We start from the raw sequence: 6,907 nt of genomic DNA on the forward strand, positions 1-6,907 counted from the left end.
TCTTGGTCATAATTAGTATATTTTTAACGTTTTCTTCCATATAGAATGTTAACAAATTCATTTTGCCTTTTCTGCACATATGTCAATATCAATTCCACTTCTAGGAAGTTTTAGTCATAAGATAGATGCTACATAGATATGTAAATTGCACAAATAGATCGAGGTGTGCCATTAATAAATTTTTCATGCCCCTCGCAAACTTAAAATTGCGCAGCTGCTTTAGGCGCACTATTTAATTAAATTACCTTCTTAAATTCGGGTGCGCATTGATGCGACCCAAATCCAAATATCGACGAAGTCGAAATGTGTTGACAATCACGGGTGCATTGATTGCGACATGGTCCGAGACACGTTTTTACAACGTTGCAATTCTTATTAAATAATAATAATAATAATAATAATAATAAAAGCGGTTCAAAATTAAAAAGGCACATAAGCTAGCGTGTATTAAAATAAGATGAAATCAAATACAACAGTTAAGCGACCGTGCTAGAACCACGGAGCTCGGGAATGCCTAACACCTTCTCCCGGGTTAATAGAATTCCTTACTCGGATTTCTGGTTCGCGGACTGTTAACAGAGTCATAAATTTCCTCGGTTCGGGATTCAACCGGTGACTGGGGACACCATTAATCTCCCAAGTGGCGACTCTGAATAATTAATAATTAAATCTCGTTCTGATTGTCCTTTAAATGGAAAAATTCCTTCATGCCCTTTGCGGGGTGGTAGTGAAAAAGGAGGTGTGACAGCTCTGGCGACTCTGCTGGGGACCGAACCCAGAATCTTTGGTTCAGGGTTCAGAATTCGAGCTTAGATAAATTGTGGTATTTGATTGTATCTGATTTTCCTACATGTTTTGTGCTGAATGTGCTAAATGTTACCGCTTTGATATTATTTGAACTGTATATAAACTGTGCCGACACCCTTCTCCCTTCACCTCCGGGGATATGCTTACTGATTGAGACTCCCTATTCTGTTAGTGTTATACCTTGAAATAAGAAAGAGGCCGGACAAGTTACGAAGCCGGATGGCCTTTTGGTTCCCGGTAAGTTGCCCTCTCCTCGACTTGAGTTGTCCGCTCGAGTACACAGTCTAGAACACCGACTCAGGATTTGGACATAGAATAACATGACTTCATGCTGGATCCCTAGTAGGAACGGTTATTTGCATCATGTTGCATTTGTCTTAGGGGACTCAACATAGGGGTTGGGTCCGTCTAGGACTAGCAACCTAAAATGAAAAGACCATCCTGATGCATCCTACTTGCTCTGTACATATATTTGTTTCGAACCTGCATGTTGACCGGTTTCTGAATCTCGGGAATGTTGGAAAATTGAGGAAAAAAAAAGAGAGAAAAAAAAAAGAAAATATAAGTTAGGGAGTTAATTGATTATTTTAGAAATAAAAAATCAATGACCAATTACTGGCGAAACTCTGCCGAAATTTTGAGAAAAAAAAGGGGAAAATGTTTTATTTTGTTTTACTAAAAAAAAAGCAAAGAGAAATAGAAAAAAAGAGTCTTTTATTTTTGGAAAGTTGGTTGTTGAAAAAGAAAAGGATAAGAAAAGTTTTTGTTTTAGTTTGAAAAACATAAGTTGTTTCATTATTTGTTGAAAAAGGAAAGGAAAAAGAGTCTTTTATTTTTAGTTTGGAAAATAGGTTGTTTTATTGTCTGTGGAAAATGAAAAAGAAAAAAAAGAGTCTGTTATTTTTATCTTGGAATAGGCTGTTTTATTTGTTGAAAAGAAAAAAGAAAAAAGAGAGTCTCGTTTCTAAAAATAGTTTTTATTCGCTTATGAAATGCCAAAAATAAAAATGGAAAAGAGTCATGTTTTAAAATAGTTCGGTTAATTTGCCCGAACTACGCATGGTTTGATTCTCACAAGGCGTGAGATACGTAGACAACCCTCATCGGGTCCAACCTCCCCTTTGCAAAAATAACCAAAAATATCAAAATTTTAATTTTTGTCGTAAATAAACCAGGTGATGCTGTTTTTGTCAAAAATAGCCAAATGTTCCCAAACGGGGCGTCGGAAGGCTGACTTTGCACAAACAACCACCTTTGGTCATATTTTGATTTTGACCCTCACAGCCTTAAAATCTTCGTCCCCGAGGCGCTGGAAGGCCGTGTTTGCAATACCGGGTCATTTATTTTACTTTGGAAAAAACAAGAAAAAGAGTCAGTAGTCAAGTGAATATCGTTCAGATTTTGGGTCAAAATTGGCATATAGGGGAAGGAATCTGTCATTTTTGGGGTTTGTATTTCTTTTGATTAGAGTATATGGGTCGTTTGATTTTCGAGTCTATATTTCGTCATTAAGTTGGTTAGTTTTGTTGTTATTATGAAAATGGAAAATTCCAAAAAATGTTTTATTGTCGTTTACCTTTTATTTGCAAGAACTACGCACGGTCTGATTCATGTGGGGTCATGATACGTAGGCAATCTCCATAAGATTCGACCGCAACCAAAAAAAAATGAAAAATGAAAAATGGAAAAGAAGAATTGAAAAAAAAATGGGAAAAGATGTTGTGAATAATGAGGACTGACCCAATCCATTCTAACATGTTTTGTTTTGAATTGTGAAGAAAGTTGAGGTGATCGGTTGTGGTAAGCTGGAAACACAAGATCCAGGAAAATGATAACTGACATCGAAGCTGTTACGAGTGCTCAAGAGACTCAGGGTCAGAGGAAACAAGGGTCTACTATGGTTGAGGAAAATAGAACACTGAAACAACAAATGACCAAAATGCGTCAAGCCTGGGCCAATGGCCAAGGACAGCCTTGTCACGAGTCACAATTTGCTACACAGCAAGAACAGTACCATTATCCCGAGTACCACTCGTACTCGTTTGATCTTCCTGTAAATATCGAGAAGCCTGCCCGAAAGAGAGTACAAGAAGAAATAACCCAAAGAGTGAAAAGATTGGAACAACGGTTGAAAAACACGCAAGCAATGGCAGGTCAAAAGAGCGTTGCTTTCAGAGATCTATGCATGTTCCCCGATGTCCACTTGCCGCCTGGTTTCAAGGTTCCCAAATTTGAAAAGTACAATGGACATGGATGTCACGACCCAAACCAATGGGCAGTGACTGGCACCAGATACCTTACTTAACCGAGTACCAACATAACGTATCTATCATATCATAATATCATGGGCAAATAACCTAGAAAGGTCGTCATGAGATAACAAAAATAAAATATAAGGGAATACTAAATATTGGACGACCTGACATGACATGAAAACTTATACATGTGACATACGTGCCTATAAAACCAAAGTGATAACTCATACACTGAACATAGGCCGATAAGGCCATATGATTTTCATATACATAACATATGTCTACAAGCCTCTAAGAGTACATAAAATCATAAAGGTCGAGACAGGGCCCCACCATGTCAATTAATATATATCTAAAGCATACTGACCAAATAGGCAACTCCGGAGCAAGTGGAGTGCACCAACACCTCCGCTGAGCTGATAGCCTGCTAGGAGGAATGTCAACCTATCAATTGGGACCTGCAGGCATGAAACGCAACGTCCCCAGGCAAAAGGGACGTCAGTACCAATAAAGTACCGAGTATGTAAAGCAAGAAAGCATAAACAAGAATAGTAATATAAAGAGAGATAGAGTAGATACAACCTGTAACATCTGCGTGCCTCTGTGGGCTGCTGACATGAAATGCGTAATACATAGATATACATAAACTTTTAAAAATATACGCGTCTGTAGGCATCATCATCATCATCATATCGTACCCGGCCTCAAAGAGGACTCGGTAAAAACGTACCCGGCCATCATAAGGCTCGGTAGAATCGTACCCGGCTATGTGGAGCTCGGTAAATCCAACTGATCAGTGGTTACACAATATATATCGTACCCGGCCTACTATGGTGCGGCTCGGTAGAGTAAAATAGATATTATATATAATGCATGCTAAACTCATGGAATCACGTTCTAAACCTTTTGGAGTGACTTAAGGTCGTTGCACCTTCGATTTACATTATGGACATCATACCATCAATATGAGCTTCCATAGGATTCAAGGATCATACATACTTTCTTAGAATAACTTTATAAGGAAAGAACAACATGGGCAACCTTAGTTTCTAGGAGTAGATCTGTTATGAAATAGTGTATTCATTTCACTTTAGATCATGCCAAAAGAAAAAGGGAAGTGCCTTAACATACCTTAACCATGGTGAGTCCTTAATACATCTTAAGCAACTCTTCAAACAACTCAACTCAATCTACCATTGCATAAGGAGATTCAAAATTAGTGTTGAATAAAGGCTAAGTTTGCAACTTAAACTTGTAGCTCATTTATATAAATTCGGGCAGCATCTCCCCAGTAACAAGAGCCTCCTCCAATACCATATACCAACAACAATTACCAGAGAAATCCATCAATACCAATTATCAATAACAAGACACCATAAAACTACAACAAGTCATAACTATTTTACGACGAGCGACAAGCTCCAATTGGAATTTGTATATCCCTTATCATCCCTTATAGACTTTTTACTTTAAATTAATAGTATCATTAACATGATAATGAAGTCATTCATCAATAATTCCAACGTTATACCATATATCCATAACAAAGAAAATGATCCATAACTCCAATTATTCTTAATTAGCAACTTTATTCACTAGTTCATGTCTAGTTCATCCATTTAACTCAACCGATGTCAATATAACCTTAAGCACTTGTTGGAACACAATATAATTACCTCCTACAGTAGATGCAAGTCGAAATCTATATTATATTTAGCTTACAACAGCCCAACACACCCCAATCAATTCATACCAAAAACAACGACTATAGTAGTGTCCAACACCCCGAAAATATTACAAAGAATGACTAATCCATTATTTCACAAATATGTGGTGTTTCTTCAAACTATTTATCCTCCAAAAACTCCATTAAATATCAGCAAAAGATACAGCCCAAAAGCTACACGAAATAGCCCACAAAACAGTCCATTACAAATCAAATAACTCGAACTCACGGCTTCCGATCACCTTCCCGTGAGTTCTAAATATTATGAAATGAATTAATCAACCTTACTTGATATTTAAGAGCTTAAAACCAGAAATTAAGAATTTTCTTAACTATTAAATATCTTCCGACACTCAAACTATAAAGAAAAAGAAAGGTTATATAGCAATACTTACGTCGTGGGGATCGTTCTTGTGTTATTGCTTCGTGATTTCGTGCCTGGGATGATGGTATTATTTGAAACCCTTGTAGAGAGATTAAGGGTGATGTTAGGGGTATTATTTGGTCGTGCTCTCTGGAAATATGTAGAAAGAGACGAGATAAAGGAGATAATCTCCATTTTGTTGAAAAGTCAAAAGGTGCTACTTGGCACCCTATAATTGGCTCGTCTTCCAATACTTATAACTTTTTATACCGGTATCGTATGAGCAAACGGTTAAGAGCGTTGGAAACTACATTCCAAGACCTTCAATTTGATATATAATATGTCACAAAAAGACCTCATATAGCACACGAAATTTATTACTCAAAAAGCTTCATTACAAGACAAATCCTTAGTCGGTTTTTTCGCAACTTAAATCCGATTTTTCTCAAACTTTATACTCCATATACAAACATCATATATAGTCATATCATGGCTTTAAACTCATTTAAATCATGATTAACAAGTCTCATATTTATCTTAACTTGCATAACGCTTTGGCAAACCTTTCTTGTCCTTGTAGAAGGATTTCATCCTTTTTGAGTTTGCATTAGATAATACTATAATGATAGTAACATCTAAAGTACGGGGTGTAACAACATGTACCCTTGTAAATATTTATCCTTGAATATTAACTCTCAAAGGCTTGCAAGAAAAAAATGGGATGTAACACCATTAAATCACTTTATATACTTTCCAAGAGGATCTCATTTCTGAGCTTACATCAACGGACTTACGACGTACTTTCCCGTACAAAAATATGGGTTGTAACAATGGAGACCCCATAGCCCACCTGAAAAGGTATTGCAACAAATTGAGAGGTGTGGGAAGAAATGAGGAATCGCTTATAGCTTATTTTGGGGAAAGCCTCACGGGAGTAGCATCTGAATGATTTTTGGATCAAGACACATCTTGCTGGTACGTCTGGGATGACATGGCACGAGCTTTTGTCAAACAGTTTCAATACAACATCGACATCGCCCCAGACCACATTTCCCTTTCTAACCTAAAAAAGAAACCAACTGAAAGTTTCAGGGAATATGCCATCAAATGGAGAGAGCAGGCAGCTAGAGCTAAGCCACTCATGGATGACCACGAGTTAATCACTGTCTTTCTACAGGCTCAAGAGCCAGATTATTTTCAATACATGACATCTGCAGTGGGTAAATCCTTCCCGGAAGCAATCAAAATTGGAGAAATGGTGGAGAACGGTCTTAAGACAGGCAGAATTATAAGTCAAACAACTCTCAAAGCTGCAACTCAAGCTGTCAAAATTGAATCTGGTAACACGAATGAAAGGGATGAAGAAATCATGGTGATATCAGGGTCGAGAAAAGGTCCTAGGAGAACATCTCGAAGGTATGTGCAGCCTCATCAGGTTTTCCATGACCCCCCTAAGCATTACTATCCACCTCCGAACCCCTCATACTCGCCACCAAATCACTCAAGAAAGCGAGCTCAAGTATCACAAAATCTCCACCAGCCTCCGCAAAATTTTCAATTACCTTGTAACCCACATCCAAGCCAGGGGTATAGAAGGGAACAAAAGTTGAAAGATAGTTTTACACCAATAGGAGAGTCCTATGCAAGCTTATTTGAGAAGTTAAAACAACATGACATGATTGCACCCATTTCTCCAAATCAGGTGGACCGACGTGCGAGAAGCTTTGACTCATCTAAAAGGTGTGAATACCACTC

General features: G+C 37.7%; 1 long non-coding RNA gene across 1 annotated transcript; it reads right to left on the bottom strand.

Moving 5' to 3' along the window:
- Positions 1 to 3,244: 3,244 nt before the first annotated feature.
- LOC107829825 (uncharacterized) lies at positions 3,245 to 5,301 on the bottom strand. The gene is made up of 3 exons (XR_001658021.2): positions 5,184 to 5,301; positions 4,194 to 4,252; positions 3,245 to 3,520 (listed from the first exon to the last, which is right to left on the bottom strand). It is a non-coding gene; the product is annotated as an uncharacterized LOC107829825 (long non-coding RNA).
- Positions 5,302 to 6,907: the final 1,606 nt, after the last annotated feature.

The sequence above is a fragment of the Nicotiana tabacum genome, chromosome 1 (genome assembly GCF_000715075.1).
Source record: "Nicotiana tabacum cultivar K326 chromosome 1, ASM71507v2, whole genome shotgun sequence".
Classification (NCBI taxonomy): Eukaryota; Viridiplantae; Streptophyta; class Magnoliopsida; order Solanales; family Solanaceae; genus Nicotiana; species Nicotiana tabacum.